The sequence below is a fragment of the Patella vulgata genome, chromosome 8, assembly GCF_932274485.2.
Source record: "Patella vulgata chromosome 8, xgPatVulg1.2, whole genome shotgun sequence".
Classification (NCBI taxonomy): domain Eukaryota; kingdom Metazoa; phylum Mollusca; class Gastropoda; family Patellidae; genus Patella; species Patella vulgata.
The window spans coordinates 3,216,574-3,240,039 of NC_065886.2; the positions used below are offsets into that span (position 1 = coordinate 3,216,574).

General features: G+C 36.3%; 2 long non-coding RNA genes across 2 annotated transcripts in view; one reads left to right on the forward strand and one right to left on the reverse strand.

Moving 5' to 3' along the window:
* Nucleotides 1–23,466, forward strand: part of LOC126829478 (uncharacterized) — a 37,551-nt gene extending 14,085 nt beyond the window's left edge. The window contains exon 3 of the long non-coding RNA XR_008788945.1: nucleotides 23,247–23,466. This is a non-coding gene — a long non-coding RNA (uncharacterized LOC126829478). The remainder of the gene's footprint in view (nucleotides 1–23,246) is intronic.
* On the reverse strand, nucleotides 4,247–12,283 carry LOC126829477 (uncharacterized). The gene is made up of 4 exons (XR_007683418.2): nucleotides 12,134–12,283; nucleotides 8,314–8,392; nucleotides 4,926–7,227; nucleotides 4,247–4,397 (listed from the first exon to the last, which is right to left on the reverse strand). It is a non-coding gene; the product is annotated as an uncharacterized LOC126829477 (long non-coding RNA).

The window sequence follows — 23,466 nt, forward strand, 5'->3', positions numbered from 1 at the left end:
AAGGTTTTTCTGATATAACGCAAACACAGCTTTATATATAACAATCACTAGCAACTTTAATAGTGCAACGTTTCAACGGGTATCCTCTTGTGGTTATCAACGTTTACCTGGTGCTTGATAGCGACACGATGACACTTGTTGAAACGTTATATTATTCAAGTTGCTAGTAATTGTTGTAAATAAAGCTGTGATTGTGTTATTTCAAATATAATCTTAATATAATAAATAGTCTTCGAAGTTGGAATTCGATATAAGAGAAGGCGATAGTGCCGCTGCCCGGGCAAAATTTCTCTCATAGCACACTGTATGGCGTATGCCCGTCTTCATTAGCCCAGTATAGGAGCAGAACAGTAGGACGTTAAACCCCATTTCATTTCATTTCATTTTATATCTAAAAGTGGTTCTGATTGGTTTATTGATTTAAAGATTTGACGTCTCCTCCACTTCTCGCGATGATAACATGACCACAGCAGGCTTTAATACCGACTTCCCCCTATGTTGCTATTGGTAGTTTCCCAGTTCGACAAATTGCTCAAGGGAGAATTCTTTAATCAAAGCAGGATCTACTGCTGTCTACAAATGAACAAAGAAGAGAAATAATTCTAATAAAACATTTTAAAAACCATAAAGAATATATACGTCTGGCAGTAATATTTTTAATACAGCATTATTAAAGATTAAGAAATGCTTGTCTGGAATTCAGTCATAGAAATAATCATTTTGTGAAGCATATAGACATAAGGCTAAAACAAAATAAATACATGTATTTACTGTCACGCTATTTTTGTTCTCTCATTTTAAAGGCCCTATTACTCGGTCTTGGTGTGATTTTCTTTAGACAAATTTCAACACTGAAAACCCACACTCAGTAATTACGCCATCCCCGGTATCCGCAATGGGCTCATTTCGTTCCTCTCCACTAACCCTGGGTTCATCAATGAGGGGGGGGGGGGCACGCATTCAAATTATCTGCCCTTGACATGATGAATGTGCTATTTTTATCGACCAATTAAAGAAATCGTTAAATACAAAGGATGTTGGCGAAGGGAAGTAACACTCATATTGTTGCAACAAACAAGACGCCATATTGTGAACGTAAGCAATGCGGCTAAGACTGGTTTGTAAACTATTTGTGATTGGTCCCTGGAATCAGGGTACGACCAAGGCCAGGTAATTTGAATACATGCATAACCTATGGATGAGCCCCGGGTATAGTGGAGTAGAACGGAATGCGACCACTGGGGATACCAATGATGTAATTAAGCAAGAGATGTTAAGAAATATATAACACTATCCTTACGAGAAAAACAAATTAGTAAAATAAGTAACCTTAAACATTGGTATTTTATTTCTTGGCTTAAGGACGGGAGAATAATTAGAGTTTCTCTTACACAATAACATGTCAATATGACCAGAACAAAGATTAAATTTCACAGACGTCTACAGTCAAAAATACTTTAATGACATAAACCGGAAAGACATAAAAATAACATGGGGCTTAATGAATTACTGCTATTACTGAATTAAGTAAGGTGGGCATACGCCATGTAGTGAGTTTTGATGGACATTTTGCCCGGAAAGCGGTTTTAAAACCTACAATTAATTCGAAAAGTTATTTTACTTGCACTCTAATGAGTACACGGGATCTTGGTTTTACGTCCCATCCGTACAACTAGACCCTAAGTCCTGCACTACTGGCAAATAGGGGAAACCTTGTCGGTAAATCCCGAGGTTTGTTCTCGCCCAACACCGGCTGCGATACAGAGACCCATTGGTTAGCGAGCCAGCGGCTTACTGACTGAGTCACCACGGCTCCCTTGAAACTAGAAAAAATAAAGATTTACGATTAAAGGCTTTATTCTTATGTAATGTCATTTGAATATACTTCACAGATATATGTATAATCACTCTTTGATTAAAGACAGTCTATGCTCTGTAGGGTCATTTGAAAATACATGAAATAAACCATACTGTACACAGAGAACTATCTACTTCTAGAATATATCTCTGTCCTGAATGGCAGCCATATCTAAACAATTGATATACTATTTTGTAATGCGGTTTTACTCCGTGTTACATGCGTCATACATACAACGATTAAATAAACGTTTTTAATTGTGTTAAAGGAGCTAAAACACTAATATTTGGGACCTAGAAATTGACACAAATGGGTCGCAACGCATACAATAATGTAATATGAATGTATATACACTGATTTACATTCAATCGTTTCCGTTTTTACCCTAATTGCTAATCAGTTATGTTCGGCGAAATACGCCAGATGTCTCAATCGAATGGCAATCTCTAGCGTCTGGTTATTCCAGTCTATACAGATAAGAGTATGGCGTCACCGTTTGACATCAGTTGAGGAATGTGTCTTCGAGTCCCTGGTTACAAATGTCGCTGAAACCCATTATGGTTCAATGGTAAAGTGTTTATTTTGTACTATATATTGGATATCAGAAGCTCATCTTGATTTAAATTTACAAATTATTTGTGTTTTCAATGTCGACGACTTTGGAAGATACTGAGTTAGAGACTTAGCTACTTTAAATGGAAGTGGAATAAATACTTCTTAAATTTCTCGAAGTATACTTCACGTTGTCGGCTAAAATCGTCGATTCGACCCTCAAAATGTCGGGGAACTAGTTTAGTGTCTGTTGTCAAGCGGAGTTAACTGTAGACAGACAGCTTACGTTTAGTATGGAAATATACAAGACGGTAAAATTATGATTAAACTCAGTCTACTGGAAGCGTCTACACTTATGTAAAGTCATTTTAAAAAGCTGAACAGGAAATCATTAGCTACTTCTATGAGAATAGATTGTCGTGCGGAAAATCAATTTACTAAATAAAAGGCAGGAAAACTGGTGAAGCGCAATGACTCGAATAACCATTGTGTCTAGTTAGCTAAGATATGAACAAAACAAGATTTAAAAAAAGACAGATAGCCAATCTGTAAATATATTTTGTATAAAAGAACAGATAGCCAATCAATCTGTAAATACATTATATATAAAAGTCCAACTAAATTAAGAACTTCCCAAAATTGAATAGAATGAAATGGGTTTTACCTTCCTGCTTCTCTGCACCAACTTGACTGACGAAGACGGCAGAGAGAGAGAGAAAAGAGAGAGAGAGAGAGAGGGAGAGAGAGAGGTGAGGTTTAACGTCCACTAGACACATGGTTTAATTATATTTCAATAATGCGCTTGCGCGTAGGGGTCTTTAGCAGTGGGAGGAAACCGGAGGACCCGGAGAAAAACCCACGAGGATGGACAGGCGACCCTACTCCTTGTCACGTAAAACCGGGGAATCGAAACCCCGCCAGTTGACTCAATGACAGACCGTATGATACGTGCTAACCATTCGGCCATCCAACCCCCTGATGACGGCAGAGTGCTATGAGGGAAAGGGGGACACGGTGGCTCAGTGCTTAGTGAGCAAGACACAGACTCCCTATAGTCTGGAGACCCCGTGCTCTATTCCTGATTAAATCTCGCGACCTTGATGAATTCTGCAGTGGGCTTTAACTTTTAGACTTTGCGCTATATTAGTGATGTAGGACGGAGAGTCTGACAAGGGACAACGTATAGTCGTTCGCTCGGGTGTGACGAGATGCATCCGAGATCCTCCACCGTACACGTGTTGTCCGAACAACGAGATGTTTGTGAGATCATCCACCGTACACGTGTTGTGAGAACAACGAGATGCTTGCGAGATCATCCACCGTACACGAGTGGTCCGAATAAAGAGATGCTTCCGAGATCATCCACCGTACACGAGTAGTCCGAACAACGAGATGCTTGCGAAATTCTCCACGGTACACTTGTCGTCCGAACAAAGAGATGCTTGCGAGATCCGCCACCGTACACGAGTAACAAGAGGAAACTAAACAGGAACCATCTTAGATCTCTTCTGCGGTATCCTGGTTCGTCAACCAGAACTTTACTGTCATGGGGTCGTCTGTTTATCCAGTAACTCGACCATCGGCCATTGTAATTAACTAAATATTGTGAATAGATCGATCAATTATTGTATGATACACCCGACAAAATATCGCACTGTGTTATATGAATATTACAGTTTATTGTTGCATATGTTAACCCATACAACAGATGGATAATCGAGACTTTGTTTATTATCGTAACCACTGTAGCATTGACAATCGAGGCTACACATTTATTATAAGGACGATAACTCGACTCAGGGTGAAGTAATTTGACTGAAATTTTCCACATATTTTCATTAGCTACTTTTTAACTATAATAGTGAGAAATGTTAGCTCCTTATCTAATCTTACATGATGTCCCTTTAATTAATGTAATTATGAAAGTGATCAAGGTTGATAAAGGTAATACAAATAACAACATCCAGTATGACACAAAACATTTCACCTGAAAATAAAACAAATATGGATAACTTGTTGTGAAGTATTGACATTAATTTTTCAAGTTTAAATAATCATAACTCCTGAAAGAAAGATGGAATTTAATTGATTATCAGTGAAAAAATGTTAAATGTAGAGATCTTTGCAGGGCCGTAACTAGCTGAGAGCAACGAGGGGGTGGGAAATGTCCTCAGGGTTGCTGTAAAATTGACAGACAATGTATATCAATTGTTTTTATGGTCGATAATTTTTTCAAGGGGTGGGGGGGGTGTCGAAACTTTTTGCAGGGGGGGGGACGCATACCCCCCCCCCCCCCCCTGCTTCATATTTTAATAGCCGTGTGATCGTCCTTTTTTTCTAAACTTTACTTTTGGCCCTTATTTCCTTAGATTTTCCTAATTTAATTATTGTAACTTTTATCGTCCTTTTTAACCTATATTTTTTTTACAAATCCATAACCTTTAAAAAGCCATTAAATCTACCCCTTGGTCTTTTAGGCTTTCCATGATCTGTTTACTAGGAAATATGTACCTACCTAAAACGACTGGAAACTTCTTCTTGCATGGATTTCCCCCATGGTCGACATCCTTCAGTCAGCGGCACCAAAGAGAGATTAGCTGTAACACTATCCTATCCTGTGTCACGGTACCAAATAAAAACGACCGTGACACTACGGGGTAGCTGTGACATTATCGTCTAGGACATTCTTCCGAATTCACGTTGTGATAACTATTTTAATCATCTATTAACTGACTCTGGAACACCGTTTACGTTGTTACTAAGTTTATATAACAAATACAGCAAACTACAAAGTTGAATCCAGGAACACTATAACTTCAGGAGTTATCAAAATATCCACGGTCTGAGTTTAGCATCCTTTACAACTCAGACCTAACGGTTTAAATACTACATTCGTCTCTATCCCAGCCTCTCAGCCGAGGAGGCTACGATGTTCCCCTCACGGGCCGCTCTGTGATATCTTCCCTAGGGTCTCATCATGATATCTGAGCGTAAATCAAACAAGCTCTCTCCTATAGAGGAAGTACAATGCGTCATCTATTTGGGCGGGACAATTACCATTTTTGGGTAAGTGTTTCGTATAGGCACCGTTTTACGTCAACACTATTCTAGTTAATTGTAATCCATGCACGAGATGACTGGACTATAGTACCCTACTTCCAGCAATGGATACTGACATATAACTGTTGGTAAGTTAGTCTAAGATAGTAGTAAAATAATGCAAGCTACTTCATTACCCTAGTTTTCGTCACACATCATGTAGGTAAAGAATTTCTATATTATATACAGAACACCTTTCTTATAACTAAAATAAACCCTATGGTCAGGCTCACACTGTCGGTCGCCAAAGTCGCAATTTGCGATGAAAATATGAAAGTGGCGATTAAAATTTGATTTTGGCGATAATGTTTTGCGGTACTGGCGATTCTTTTTGAGAACTGGGGAAAAAAATCTTAAAATTCTAATCGTATTCATCCTTGATTAACAATTATTTGAGTGTCAATCACGTGGCGGAATACTATAAATCAATCAACTAGCTGATAATCCGGATTACGTCAATGATTAATACTAATCAGTTGTCTTAGATTAATGATTAGTTGATTGATAATTGCAAATGATGTATATAAAGCCTATCTCAAGTCATTATTAATCCAAGCGGTGATTATTTGACGTTCCGTTTCGTCTTAAAAAAAATGGTAATACATGTAATCAAAATGGTCGACAGTTCCTTTCGAAGAGAATTAAATATTTTGATAGTTGAATTCCGTTTACTCTGGCTTCATATGCGGCATGTAAGATATACAAGCATGCCGATCGGATATCATTATTTCAAATTATATCATCACCACTGGTCGAAAACGTAAGAACGAGTTGAATAGCGACGATTCTTGAGCGAGAAATCATTTCGCCATATGACGTATCGTATTACCGTCGCCAAAATGATCTAAAGGTGAACGACGGGTATAATTGTAAGCATCTCTTACAAATATAATTGAAATTTATATCATTCTACCAGGGATTCACATTCTGAAAATAACTGTAGGCCTATTGTACACGCAACACATAAATTTATAGAAAATTGGCAATCCTTGAATGAGATCTGACGTGTAGATACTAAAAATATATTGTGCGGTACGGTGTTCAAATAGACTAAAGTCACCCCACAAAAAAATCTGATCTTATTAAATCCAAACTGTGCTAATTTATTATACACAGACAGATTTTTAAAGTTGTTGTATATTGTATTGTTGTCTTTTTTATCACAAATGTTTGGAAGATAAATATTCTAGTTGGCGGAAAAAAATATGAACATTTTGTTATATAAAAATTATCATCCATTTTGGCGGAAAAAAATTGAAAGTCAGTGTGATGGTATAGGCTATGGTATTATTAATTACTATATGTATGTAGTTCATTACTATAGGGGAGATTGTTATAAATGTGTTAATTATTGATTACTATAGGGGAGATTGTTATAAGGTGATAATTATTGATTACTATAGGGGAGATTGTTATAAGGTGACGTGGAGGTTCTTGTGTGTAGCTCTTGGTAACTATTATTATCGGTATCATGTCTGTTACTATCAGATAGACTACTATAGTTAGTACCAGGTTGTATGTCTGTACCAGAATATGGAAGATTATTATAAGGTGAATTTACATTCCTGGTTTGTAATTCCTGGTAAGCACTATCTGTATTATGTCTGTCTGTATCCGATAGATTACTGTAAGTAGTCCAAGGTTCTGACGGAGTTATCGTTCTTGAATTCTCCATTCTCGGATTACCATGTCTCTTTAGACATCTTAGTTTACCTTTTCTGTAACAAGAAAAATACAAAAACACAGTATTAAATAGAAAATAAACTGAAACCCAAAATATAACACTTTTAGTATTAAAATGCGTTGAATGACTACAGAAATGAAACGTCCTGCCTTTCGAAACCGACGTGACGAGGTATAGGGTCGCCTGTCCAACATTGTGGGTTTTCTCCGGGTCCTCGGGTTTCCTCCCACTGCTAAAGACCCCTACACATAAGCGAATTATTGAAATAAAATGAAACCATATGTTAGTCCCGAAATGACCTAGTTTGTGTCGAGTGGACGTTAAACCCCATTTGTCTCTCTCTTTCTAAACCAATAGGGATAATAAATGAAGTTATACCCTACACAATGTACTATGGGGAACATTTACTTGGACATCGGCGTCTCCGCCTAATCCTTTTGTAAGTACAATGTACGTGCTAAAGTGTGTGTACATGGGATCCAGGTTGGTACAAAATGACATGTTTACAGAAGTTATGTTCGAGATTTGAGTAAAGAATTTTCGTTCAAGATTCAACGACGGTCAAATTTATCGATGCAAGTATTGATGTTCGCTCCCAATGCACCAAGCGTAATTAATTTATGTCAGCACAAAAAGCACCGAGATTTTATTATGTGGTCGCGTAATCGCTAAAATAGTTGGGGTGGGAAATACTCAAATTCACGGCATTTTGAAACGCTTTTAGACGCTATGATTCAGTATGATGAAAGTAAAAGAAATATTGGGGGGCCAGAGATCCAGTATTAATAAGCAAACATGTATACGCGACTACTTTGAATCCAAAACTAGTTAAAAAAAGTACATGTATTGTTATTGTTATACTAAAGGAATAAAAAAATATATTCAATCTATATCTTTATTTTTTGTGGTAGGGGTTGGGGCAATATTGGATAGCTCTAGTCAAAGAGCACCCCCATTAAGCAAGCATTTTTAAATTTCCCTTGGGTGCTTGCTTAATACAAGTTCTACTGTACGTGCTAAAGTGTGTGTACACGGGATCCAGGTTTATCGTCCCACCCGAACGACTAGAAGCTGTGAATATTAAATGGAAGGTAAATAATAATAATAATAATAATTTTACCTGTACATGAGATATAAAACTATGACCAGTATCAATGAAAACGATAATATAGCCAAAACAATGATGGCGATATCTTTATCTGAAATAAATAGTAATACTTTCAAACTTTGATAAAATTACAATAGTTTCCTTTAATTTACAAGGCGAGCGACGAGGGGTACAAAAATGTTAAATGACATTATATGAGTATCAGGGTCCATCTTCATATTGTCAGTATATTAAAACATTATTAGTTACTGAATAAAATTAAATATTGTTGTTATTAATGGTAAAAACATTAGATGAGTATCAGGGGCTATCTTCACATTGTCCGTATATTGGAACATTGGCGCTATTGCACTTTCGTACCTCTACCAGTTCCCGTGGTCGTAGGAACTTGAAATCATTAGAGGATGTTAAGGGTGACTAGCAATGACCACACACCAAATTTCAGCCGAATCGATCAATAACTTTTTATTTTACCGACCTTTTAATTTCTAACGAGAGAGAACTTCATCTGTTTGACGCCATTTGCTTTGTTTACTATTTAGACTCGAATAACAAGACACTAAGACGGAAACCGACACACTGCACTAGCTGCCTATCTCTGCAGTTCATAAAAATTAATAAAATATTCGTATACTTTAATTTTTGCGCGAAGCCAACATGTTCTATAAAATACTATTTGGTGTTGATCAGTGGATTGGCCTTTAGGTGTGAATATTGCCGTGACCTTGATTTTGACCTTGAGTCTTAACTTCCCATCCATATCAGGGCCTTTGCGTTTATGATTGCCGTGGCCTTATTTCTTACTGTATTTTTAAAGTTAATGTTCGAGGTGAAAGCAGAGACGACGTCCTTCAGAAAAGATAATTGGGTCAAAGTCGTAGGTCAAGGTCATGTTACAGAAAACTAAACTCAAACTTTTCAAAGTCATTTTTTGGACATTTGACCTTGACTTACAACCTTGACCCCGCAACCATTTTCGAAGGCTATTACCTTGGCTTGAATCATGGACGTTTACCTTGGTTCTGTCACACACTGCTCGGTCAGAAAAGGGTCAAACGGAGAGGGGCCCGTGTCGGAAAGGAAGTCAATGGGCGTGGTCAATGTGAACGGTCGTGGTGACCTCCACTAGTCACCGTTAACCATCCGTAACCTTGACCCAGACCTAGAGTCCGAACTTCCCATCCATCTCGGGCCCTTTGCGTTTATGCGTGCCGTGACCTTATTTCTTACTGTATTATCAAAGTTAATGTTCGAGGTGAAAGCCGAGACGGCGTCATTCAGAAAAGATAATTGGGTCAAAGTCGTAGGTCCCAAAACTGACCTTGAAAAGTTTGAGTTCAGTTTTCTATAACATGACCTTGACCTACGACTTTGACCCAATTATCTTTTCTGAGGGACGTTGTCTATGCTTTCACCTCAAGCATTAACTTTGATAATACAGTAAGAAATAGGGTCACAGCAAGCATAAACGAAAAGGGCCCGAGATTGATTGGAAGTTTGGACTCAAGGTCGAAGTCAAGGTCACGGATGGTTAAAGGTGACTAGTGGAGGTCACCACGAACTTTCACATTGACCACGCCCTTTGACTTCCTTTCGGACACGGGCCCCTCTGCGTTTGACCGTTTTCTGACCGACCAGTGTGCGACAGGGCCAGGGTAAACGTCGATGGTTCAAGCCAAGATTATGGGCTTTGAAAATGGTTATGGGATCAAGGTCGTAAGTCAAGGTCAAATGTCCCAAAACTGACTTTGAAAAGTTTGAGTTCAGTTTTCTGTAACATGACCTTGACCTACGACTTTGACCCAATTATCTTTTCTGAAGGACGTTGTCTCTGCTTTCACCTCAAGCATTAACTTTGATAATACAGTAAGAAATAGGGTCACGGCAAGCATAAACGAAAAGGGCCCGAGATGGATGGGAAGTTTGGACTCAAGGTCGAAGTCGAGGTCACGGATGGTTAAAGGTGACTAGTGGAGGTCACCACGAACTTTCACATTGACCACGCCCATTGACTTCCTTTCGGGCACGGGCCCCTCTGCGTTTGACCGTTTTCTGACCGAGCAGTGTGCGACAGGACCAAGGTACACACCCATGATTCAAGCCAAGTTGATAGCCTTCGAAAATGGTTACGGGGTCAAGGTCGTAAGTCAAGGTGAAATGTCCCAAAACTGACTTTGAAAAGTTTGAGTTTAGTTTTCTGTAACATGACCTTGACCTACGACTTTGACCTTTTTAACTTTTCTGAAGGACGTTGTCTCTGCTTTCACCTCAAGCATTAACTTTGATAATACAGTAAGCAATAGGGTTACGGCAAGCATAAACGAAAAGGGCCGGAGATGGATGGGAAGTTTGGACTCAAGGTCAAAGTCAAGGTCACGGATGGTTAAAGGTGACTAGTGGAGGTCACCGCGACCTTTCACATTGACCACGCCCATTGACTTCATTTCGGACACGGGCCCTTTGCGTTTGACCCTTTTCTGACCGAACAGTGTGCGACAGGACCAAAGTAAACGTCGATGGTTCAAGCCAAGGTGATAGCCTTCGAAAATGGTTACGAGGTCAAGGTCGTAAGTCAAGGTCAAATGTCCCAAAACTGACTTTGAAAAGTCCGAGTTTAGTTTTCTGTAAGATGACCTTGACCTACGACTTTGACCCAATTATCTTTTCTGGAGGACGTCGTCTCTGCTTTAACCTCGAACATTAACTTTGATAATACAGTTAGAAATAAGGCCACGGCAAGCATAAACGCAAAGGGCCCGAGATGGATGGGACGTTTGGACTCAAGGTCAGAGTCAAGGTTACGGATGGTTAACGGTGACTAGTGGAGGTCACCACGACCTTTCACATTGACCACGCCCATTGACTTCCTTTCGGACACGGATTCTCTGCGTTTGACCGTTTTCTGACCGAGCAGTGTGCGACAGGACCAAGGTAAACGTTCATGTTTCAAGCCAATGTGATAGCCTTTGAAAATGGTTACGGGGTCAAGGTCGTAAGTCAAGGTCAAATGTCCCAAAAATGACATTGAAAAGTTTGAGTTTAGTTTTCTGTAACATGACCTTGACCTACGACTTTGACCCAATTATCTTTTCTGAAAGACGTCATCTCTGCTTTCACCTCGAACATTAACTTTGATAATACAGTAAGAAATAAGGCCACGGCAAGCATAAACGCAAAGGCCCCGATATGGGTGGGAAGTTTGGCCTCAAGGTCAAAATCAAGGTCACGGCAATATTTACACCTAACGGCCAATCCACTGATCAACACCAAATAGTATTTTATAGAAAATGGTGGCTTCGCGCAAAAATTAAAGTATACGAAAATTATATTAATTTTTATGAACTGCAGTGTTAGGCAGCTGGTGCAGTGTGTCGGTTTCCGTCTAAGTGTCTTGTTATTCGAGTCGGTTTCCGTCTTAGTGTCTTGTTATTCAAGTCTAATTAGTAAACAAAGCAAATGACGTCAAACGGATGAAGTTCTCTCTCGTTAGAAATTAAAAGGTCGGTAAAATAAAAAATTATTTATCGATTCGGCTGAAATTTGGTGTGTGGTCATTGCTAGCCCCCCTTAACATCCTCTGAAAATTTCAAGTGCCTACGACCACGGGAACTGGTAGAGGTACGAAAGTGCAATAGCGCCGGAACATTATATGAGCACCAGGGTCCATCTTCATATTGTCCGTATATTGGAACATCATTAATTACTGAATAAAATTAAATGTTGTTGTTATTAATGGTGAATTACCGTTCATTTCCTATCATTTGGAGAAAGGAAAAAGATGCGATTTTACTCGTACTCTCATTTTAATATTACTATATCCAGTTAAATTTACCGTTGTCTGTTCGTTCCGCTTCACTGTCTGATGTATTGGTTGCTGTTCTTGATGTTGAATCAGATGATATTTCTGAGGTGTCAGTTGATGTTTGAGATGAAGTGCTAGGATCGGTTACAGTGTTGGAAGGTCTGTTATTTAATGTAGTTGTACTGGTAGAAATCTCACTCTGTGTAGAAGATGAACCTGGAGTTATATTATTACAAGAACCTACCAAAGATATACCTGAAAAAAGAGAATAAACCCGCTTTCAAACAACACAAGATATTATTAGTTTGTACTTTTACTTTATGATATAACCGTGGTAGATGTTAGACAATATAGGCTTTAAATAGTACAGTGGTAGATGATATCAGGTTTAAATATTACAGTGGAATGATATCAGGTTTAAATATTACAGTGGTAGATGATATCAGGTTTAAATAGTACAGTGGAATGATATCAGGGTTTAAATAGTACAGTGGGTAGATGATATCGGGTTTAAATAGTACAGTGGGTAGATGATGTCAGGTTTAAATAGTACAGTGGAATGATATCAGGGTTTAAATAGTACAGTGGGTAGATGATATCAGGTTTAAATAGTACAGTGATGGATGATATAAGGTTTAAATATTACAGTGGTGGATGATATCAGGTTTAAATAGTACAGTGATGGATGATATCAGGTTTAAATAGTACAGTGGTAGATGATATCAGATTTAAATAGTACAGTGGTAGATGATATCAGGTTTAAATAATACAGTGGTAGATGATATCAGGTTTAAATAATACAGTGGTAGATGATATCAGGTTTAAATACTACAGTGGGGGTGATACCAGGTTTAAATAGTACAGTGGTAGAAGATATCAGGTTTAAATACTACAGTGGTAGATGATATCAGGTTTAAATACTACAGTGGGGGTGATAGCAGGTTTAAATAGTACAGTGGTAGATGATATCAGGTTTAAATACTACAGTGGGAGTGATACCAGGTTTAAATAGTACAGTGGTAGATGATATCAGGTTTAAATAGTACAGTGGTAGAAGATATCAGGTTTAAATAGTACAGTGGTAGATGATATCAGGTTTAAATAGTACAGTGGGTGGATGGTACCAGGTTTAAATATTACAGTGGTGGATGATTAAGGGTTTTAATATTTACCTTGTATTTCAATCCATAGTTTTTGTCCATGTATTTGTTCATGAGTAAATATAATATCAGTTAATGCGGATGTTGTTGATTGTAGTCTGTGATTATAAATTTGTAGAGTGGGCTTAGGGTTTTCTCTACTTGTTTTATTATAAGTTATATCACCATATTTTATAAATAAATTAGATCTTGTTCCATCACTAGATGTTTTTAATGTAAGATCTAATATAGTTATAGATGTTATATTTGTACCACGTATATCACATTTACACCTTGGTTCATTTGGTTTAAAACCATTCGTAGTATTTGGATAATTTGATGAAAACAGAAATATTCTGGCAGCATTTTCTGTTAAATTTAATTTACTTTGACACATATCTTGACCATTTTCTCCTAAAATAGAAAGAATAATATGGTGGCAACATAATTGTCCAAGTTAATAAAGCTACTATTCTGTAAAGAGAAAATGTATGGCAAGACCCCATTTGAATAATAATGCTATTGTTTGATCAGATATACTAGCTATTTAACGTTCTGGAGGATATTCAATCTTGAGCACATTCAGGTGTTGCTATACTTTATGTGTGTATTATATAACTACATGAAGTCAATATCTAAATATGTTTACTTACTTGGAATACATCTATAGTTAACAGTACTTCCTGTACAATTACTATAAGTAGGTATATATTGTAAACATGGTGATGGTTGTCCAGTACAAGATGTTATTAAACCTGTATCACTATTAGTCAATGGTTGACCACATATCTCTGTTGAACCACCACAATCAGATCCTTGATTATAAAAATACCTGATACTCCCTACATGTATCATATCATCATTGGTAGAACAAATCAGATCTACAGATTCAAAGTTTCCAACTTCTTTACATACTGTAATATCTATACCTATATATAAGAAAATATAAATACGTTAAACAAGCTGGGTTGGTTATATATAATATCTATACCTATATATAAGAAAATATAAATATAAATAAATACGATAATTAAGCTTGGTTAACTCTATTATTAAAAATAACAAATAAGAAAGATTATCTGAAAACGTTTAGCAGTAGGTTTCTTTCCTAGAACTATGTATTGTTTTGGACGCCAGTTCACGGTGCTAAAAGGTATTACAGATTATTAACCTGAATTATGCTCACTGCGATTAATTGATATTTATTTAGAAGGAAACAATATATCAATGAAATCTAGAATTTGTATTGTAATTTTCCTTCTTGATATTTGTTAACAATATGTGTAATTTATTTGACTTTTAGTTAATTGGCTATACTAGGAATTATGTTATTTAGCTTCTTGTAGTAACACACTTGTAGCAATATTGCTAGAAGTTTTGCTCTTGAAATTAATGATGGCCTTATATTGTATTAATTAATGTCTTTGGCAAGTTGTGGGATTCAAACATATTGTCTAATATGTACTTAAATCATACTGAGTAAGTAACAGATTGTTATATAAAAAGAGTATAATTGGGTAAACATAAGCTGGTTGCGTGGTAAATAGAATATCATGTTTAACACGTGACCGGAAAAATACGATTGCATCATTTGGCTTAATTAACCAATATCTATAATTATTTACATTAGATAATTGAAGGTCCAAACCCAAAACTACAAAACTATCATATTTGTGAGCAATCGTGAGACAGCAGCTTGATTCTGGAAGGGAAAAGATGTAGCGATTTCTATCAGTAGACTCGCCCCAGCGAGTCTGGCTTGATGATGTTTGAGGGAATGACTTTACTATTATTTTACTATGATTGTATCTATGTATCCGGCTATGATATATAAAATGAACAAACGAACTGTTGCATTGTTATTCCTGATAAGACAACCGTCTTAACTAAATGAGAAACAGTAAGAAGTAAATACACAACGTGAAGGGGAGGCAAAGACGACAAGTGAAAATACTAGACGATTACACGACTACTAAGATATATAGTATGAAAAGATGCATGTGGCGACCGGTATTAGTACGTGGGCCGTTTTCCACGTCTGACAGAAAGACCCATGATGCTACAAATTTGATTTGATGCCGTAACCCAGTCTCGATATTTAGGGTTAGCACTAGCAGCAACTTTGGAAGAAGAAAACCCATACAAACCAGCAATAGGAAAAATTATGTTGGAAAAAAATTGGTTGAAAAAACAATGTGGCGGAAGAAAAGATTTTGGTGGAAATATTCGCAAAATTGGGTAAATATATTTGTTCTGGAAAATTGAACGTGTTAAGTTGTTTAACAGATCAAATAATATTAATGAAATATTAAAATCAGGTTACAAATTAAATGTGCTTAAAATCCAACTGTATAGAGAATAAAATATAGTCATTAATAAGTTTTGATAGACTGCAGCTTTATAAAACAATATATCATCATTAGATAGGTATGCGTATATTATCAGGTTAACATGGTCTGTAGTAAAAAATATTTATTTTAAATTAAAGTGGGTATAGGGGGTAGGTTAATTTTTTTTTTTTTTTTTTTTTTTTTGATATAACTGGAATAACAATACGGAAACGGAATAGGGAATAAAATCAGGAATTAATGTTGTCTCCGGATCAAAATAGGAGGATGGCAGAGCTAAGAATAGGATTGGCAGGTTTCTACTTTGATTCGTTAAAATGTGTGTTTTTGTGTCGTTCGTATATGTGTTTAGCTATGGAGAGCTAATATAATTTTGAGACCCTGGTCCCAGTTTCAAAATTATGGTAATTTAACTTTTGAATATAAAGTTAGGTTATGTTAAAATCCCATGTATTTAAATCTAGGGATGTAGGTATAGTTTTTCCTGAAAAAAACCTAAAATTAACGGCTCGTCGAAATTGTGAGATTATCGCAAAGTCATTATACGAGTTTAATAGGAAGTTAGAAAAGTGTGTAGGATATACGGTGAATTTTGTCCGTATATAATTTTATGTAATTAGTTTTGCTTTAGAAACGTAAATGCTATTTTGTGCCATAAATTAAATTTTGCTTGAAATTATCCATGCGAGGTGATTACGAATGCGTAATTTGACGTTTGTGAAAGTCACGTAACTTCAGTGATAAGGTGAATGAAACTATATGTGTAATTAAAAGCTAGGTAAATTCTGATTGTCTTGTTTATTTAATACAGAATATGGTCTGATGTGAATGGGTGCCGGGACATTTACCTGGAACATAGTTCTAGATAAATTAAATGAAATGGGATTTAACGTCCTACTGTAGGGTAAAATAGTATGTCATTGAAATAGTGGCCATATTTGCGCGGCATCCTTTATAATATAATAATAAGGTAAATGTTTATGTAATGTTGGATATGGGTAGTGTTTATATAAAATCAAAATACAAAATTGTAAATCATTAGGTCAATAAGGTCAAGTTACTGGTGATGAAATGTAAAATAATGATGTAATTGTTTTGGCGGAATTATAAAACAGAAACGGAAATTATAAAAATATAAAATTGTATATTAATGAGTTAAGGTCAAGAGGTCAAAGTTAGTTTAGAGATTTATAATTAAAGAGACACATTAAAGTTTATTAATAATTAAATGAAAGTTTAATTTTAATTAAGGGTAAGAGTTACTAATAAGTTTTAGGAATGATAATGTTAGACTATTATTAAGATAACGTTTTAAAAAATTAGGAATAGTTAGTTCTTAGTCTAATCACAATGACATGTTTGATTGAGGGATAAAATTGTATTTTGTCCAACAACAATCATCACAGAAGAGTGAAGGAAATTCACCAGAGGTCGGGATCTTGTGATTAACTTAGAGACTCCTTACTGATAAGAAAAAGCAATTTATTTCATTGTGAGACTATGTTAGCTGAAACAGACCAATAGAAACCCAGGAAGAAGAACTGATTTACCAATTTACCAAATTGAGATTTCCTGAGACAAAATTTAAAGTGATATGGATAGTGTTTATATAAAATCAAAATACAAAATTGTAAATGATTAGGCCAAAAAGGTCACGTGTTATAGTATTTTGGATTTAGGACACTTGAAGATTTAAATAAAATATTTCCAATTGTGTTTTCTGTGTTTAGGTTAAAGTCAATTTTCATAGAACTTTGAATTGCAGTGAGGAACTTGTGGAGAACTTTTGCATGCGATTTTTTATTTTTGTATATTTGTGTTGTCATTGATACTTATATTCTTGGAACAGATTGACGCAGATTGTACCTGTTCATTTCGATATTTGTGCTACATGTATGAATACTTATATAATTCTACAGATGTTGGTATGGTCGTTGTAAATGGTTCAAAAGATTTTTTACCCAATACAGACCAAAAAATCTTAAGATAGGGGCGAATGTAGCATTATTGCTAGAAGCTTTTGCTGCTGAAATTAATGATGGCATTATATTGTATTAATTAATGTCTTTGGTTAGTTGTGGGATTCAAACGTATTGTGTAATATGTACTTAAATCATACTGAGTGAATATGTAACAGATTGTTATATAAAAAAGAGTATAACTGAGTAAACATTAGCTGGTTCCATGGGAATGAAAATATCATGTTTAACACGTTATTGGAAATTTACGATTGCATCATTTGGCTTAATTAACCAATCTCTATAATTATTTACATCATATTTGACCAATTAGATAATTGAAGATCCAAAACCCAAGCTACAAAACTATCATATTTGTGAGCAATCGTGAAATAGCAGCTTGATTCTGGAAGGGAATAGATTTCTATCAGTAGACTCGCCCCAGCGAGTCTGGCTGGATGCGGTTTGAGAGAATGACATTACTGTTATTGTGCTATGCTTGTATCTATGATATATAAAATGTAAAAACGAACTGTTGCATTGTTATTCCTGATAAGACAAACGTCTTAACTAACTGAGAAAACAGTAAGAAGTAAATACACAACGTGAAGGGGAAGCAAAGACGACAAGTGAAAATACCAGACAGTCACAAGACTACTAAGATATGTAGTAAGAAAAGATGCATGGGTCATACGCCGGATGTGGCGACCTGTATTAGTACGTAGGCCGCTTTCCACGTTTGACAGAAAGACCCATGGTGCTATACACTATAACATCATTGTTTTATGTTGAATTCACCAGACGGGAGTCGATATCGAGCTCCTTTTATCATCGAATAAACAATATTGAAGTGCGATATATATACACACATATATATATACTACACGTGCTGCCACAAAATCGAGGTGGGGTATATAGGTACTAATATTGCTGCGAGAAAACCGAAGGGGCTTGCACATGTCGTGTTACATACCATGCGCCAATTAGTTTCTACATGATTTGAGATGCGTCGTACAACTCTTGTACCCAATAATAGAGTGTGGCGGAAGGATTGACATTTTTTAAACTGTTGAAATAAAGACTTATTAACTTTAACCATGTAATAATATTCAGAACAGCCGTCAAAAAATAATTTTATACAAATATTTATGGGTCGATTCTTACCCCTTTATATATCGCCTGCTATAGGCATCATAAAAAATATATATCAGATAGATATATATCGTATAAATATATACCATATAAATATATACCAACCTGTTGTGTATCCTACTGTATACACCATATAAATATATATCATATAAATGTAAGTTGTACAAGCAGCCATCTTGTGAAAATGATATCTTTTTTCATGTACATAACCAAGTTATACAACAAGGTAGTAGTAATAAATAGGGTGAAAGATTTTATTATAAACACGAGCAATAGATTATATTACAACGAATAAAGATAGGTGATTCTATAAAGCGAGAGAGTCGTATATGGGACGGACGGGGGTAAAGACATTCAATAATGATTATTTAAATGGAATTGAAAGGCAGCCAGGGAAACCATGCACACAACACAATATGATAGGCAAGTGTCTTTATAACATAAAGTCATTGTATTAAACACACGATTATACCAGGCGACAAACAACCTGAAAATCTACTTGGTACTAAGCATATCTTCCTTCGTACCAAAGATATGTAACGCAACACTTTAGACCGGTCGGTACCAAGCCTTTGTATCAATGATGAGATCATAGTGGTGAAGATATGTAACGCAACACTTTAGACCATTCGATGCTAATACTTTCAACCTTTACAAGTCAACTAAATAACGACGGACATGTCTAGCGTGTAACTAACCAGGGATGACTTGGAAGTTAAAAATACATCTTCACAATGTCAAGATTCATATGTCTGGTATGTTACAACACCTATTTTAATAACAACCCCTATTGTAACAGAGAGAGAGAAATGGGGTTTAACGTCCACTCTACACAAATTAGGTTATTTCGGGAGTAACACATGGTTCAATTTTATTTCAATAATTCGCTTGCGCGTAGGGGTCTTTAGCATTGGGAGGAAACCGGAGGACCCGGAGAAAACCCATGAGGTTGGACACAGAGAGATGGTTTAACGTCCACTCGACAAAGACTAGGTCATTTCGGGACTAACACATGGTTCAAGTTTATTTCAACAATTCGCTTGCGCGTATGAGTCTTTAGCATTGAGAGGAAACCGGTAAAGTAAATGACATTATAGAGAGATAAACAATAGACATATAGTCAAGAACATCTAAAAGTCTTGGAGTCTCAGGTGTACAGCGCAGTGGACGCTTACGGCCTAGAAATGGTTCCACTACTGATGTCTTCCGTCTTGCTTCAGCCACAGCAGTGGACCGTCCTAAGGCCTTCATTTGAGCAAGTTTTGTGAATAAGAATTATCACAGCTTTAAATATTGCAGCTAACTTACGGCTAACCACCGGATCCATTCACTTGATCTGATATATACGTTTGTTGTTTGTGGTGTCTGTATATTGTGTCATGTCCGTAGGTTTGTCTTGTATAATTGTTGGTGTGTTGTGTGGTCATCCTGTACATATTGGTAATATGTATATTCAACATTTGGTATGATTACAATCTGATAAATAACTACAAATAGTATGACTAAAGGCTAATACATGACTACAATTGGTATAACTAAAGCATGATAAATAACGACAAGTTATTGTATAGATGTATGGCGGCTTTAAATATCAACGACTAAAAATACTGTTGTTCATTTAAATATCTGATTCACTATGCACTGATATGTGTAATATGATATTGTATAGTTGAATATGTGTCATAAAAGAAAGGCAAAGGTTATGTAGACCGTGAAAGCTTGATCCCCTAGCAATAACCTCAAACAAAATTAAACTTCCTTGTTGATTTCAAGTGTTCAAATCTTTCTACTAAGCGATCATGTATTTAGTTTATGATATATAAGTGAACTCAGCAGTCATATATTTAGTAAAAGTTATATCACGTGAAAGTGTGTAAATATATAATGAGGGTTTTGGTGATCCTCATTGTTTCCTGTCATTGTACGCTGTTTATAAATGGTGAGTTACTATATATAATATACTGGATTTCTAGCTTACTGTTATGAATATACACAAACTATACTTTATGTTTATTATACTGGATACTTAGGTGGGCGGGGGGATGATGGCCGAATGGTTAGCACGTGCGCACTGTATCATAAGGTCTGTCACTGAGTCAACTGGCGTGGTTTTGGTTCCCCAGTAGTACGTGCCAAGGAGTAGAGTCGCCTGTCCAACCTCGTTGGTCTTCTCCGAGTCCTCCGGTTTCCTCCTACTGTTAAAAAAAAACCTACGCGTAAGCGAATTATTGAAATAAAATTGTACCATTTGTAAGTCCCGATGTGACCTATTTTGTGTCGAATGGATTATAAACCCCTCTCTCTCTCTCTCTCTCTCTCTCTCTCTCTCTCTCGATAGTTAGCTTAATTTTATAAATATACACACAGACTATACCTATACATATGTTTATTATATTGAATACTTAATGTTATAATTATACATAGATTACTAACATCCGAAGAATACATATTATAATGTGTCATTACACTGAAGTTAATGATGGATTAATCAGACAGGAGCTTGTTCATTAACCTGGAAGTCAAGGGTTCTATCGCGGTGTGGGTCTAGAAATTCCTAGGAATTTTCAAGAGTGGTTTATCTTGTCAATGGCGCAGGACGAGGGTCTGACAAAGAACAGAGTCGTTTGGAGGGTAAGAACAACCGAGGTTCCGTGTACACATTGGCGTACACGCAAAGGAATGAAATAAAATAGGTTTAACCTCCTACTGTTCTTCTCCGACAGGGCCAATGGAGACGGACATACTCCATACAGTTTGCTATGAGGTAAATTTCGCCCGGGCAGCGGTACTATGGCCTACTCTTATATCGAATTCCAAATGCCAAAGGATCTTTTACGTGCACGCCAATGTATTTATGGAATCTTGGTTTTTGGTCCCATCCGAACGACTAGACAACTGTCATTGTCACCTTGTCAGACCCTACTTCCTGCACCACTGACAAGTTGAAACCACGCCGGAAAATCCCTATGAACTTTCTCGACCAAAGCCGGGAATGACCATGCGACCTTCGGGCTTGCGAGCCAGGGCCTTACCCACTTAGCCACCGTGGCTCACCAAATGCAACTCTGTCCTAGCACAATAACACATTACATGGCCTATGCCCATCTGCGATAGCCCACTTGGTTGAGAAACATAGTGTTAAACCCTATTTAAATTTACATTGCCATATAATGTCTATATATGTTGTGCGGGGATACTCTCAGTCTGTTTATCTACAATAACACATTACATGGCCTATGCCCATCTGCGATAGCCCACTTGGTTGAGAAACATAGTGTTAAACCCTATTTAAATTTACATTGCCATATAATGTCTATATATGTTGTGCGGGGATACTCTCAGTCTGTTTATCTACATATGGTTTCTATTTGTTATATTTAATAATATAGCTAACTCAGCTTGTTAATCGTATTTATTATATTTATATTTTATAGGTATAGATATTACAGTATGTAAAAATGGTGGAAGCTTTCCATCCGTAGATCTGACTTGTTCTAACAATAATGATATGATACATGTAGAGAGTATCAGGTATTTTTATAATCAAGGGCCTGATTGTGGTGGTTCGACAGTACCATGTGGTCAACCATTGACTAATAGTGATACAGGTTTAATAACATCTTGTAATGGACAAACATCACCATGTTCACAAGATATAAATAAGTATAGTAATTGTACAGGAAGTACTGTTAACTATAGATGTATTTCAAGTAAGTAAACATATTTACACATTGACTTTATCTGATTATTAGTATTCTGCCATTCGAAGTAAATCACCACTCGAATGGTCGGCGAATATCAAGCAAAAATTCGAATAGTTGCTATAAAAATACGAAAAACCAGAACATATACTTAATACGTATTATTTCTCAACCAGCTATAATACCATCTTGAAGTATCTTGTTTAAAAAATGTAAAATACGTACTGTTTCTGGTTTTAGATAGCTGTCATAAGACATTTCTTTTTGTCAAACAAGGACAGCTGTCTAGTCGTTCGGAGGTCCCGTGTACACATTGGCGTGCATGTAAAAGATCCTTTGATAGTCGGAATTCTATATAATAGAGAGAGAGAGAGAGAGAGAGAGAGAGAGAGAGAGAGTTTAACGTCCACTCGACACAAATATGGTTCAATTTTATTTCAATAATTCGCATTAGCGGTTGGGTCATTAGCAATGGGAGGTTGGACAGGCAACCCTACTCCTAATTATGTGCAACTGGGGAATCGAAACCACGCAGGTTGAATCAATGACAGACCTTGTGATATAGCGCGCACGCGCTAACCATTCGGCCATCCAACCCCCAAAATACATGTAAATTAAGGGAAGTAAGAGTGGGATTGCATAATGAAATACATGTAGTCACTCTGATTCAGTCAAATTTCCAATATCCATAATTTTTCATTGATCTTATGCAGCTGCTCTGAATTTGCATTATACTCAAAGATATATGACTTCAATAGTTGTTTCACGGCCCTTTCTACTTTCCCCTTGAATTAATATGTTATGAATGATGATATTTGACTTATTATAATATGTTTCTATTACAGGAGAAAATGGTCAGGATATGTGTCAAAGCAAATTTACTTTAAAAGAAGATCCAGTCAGAATATTTCTATTTTCACCAAATTATCCAACAGCAACGAGTGGCTTTAAATCAAATGAACCAACTTGTAAATGTGATATACGTGGTACAAGTATAACATCTATAACTATATTAGATCTTAGATTAAAAACATCTAGTGATGGAACAAGATCTAATTTATTTAT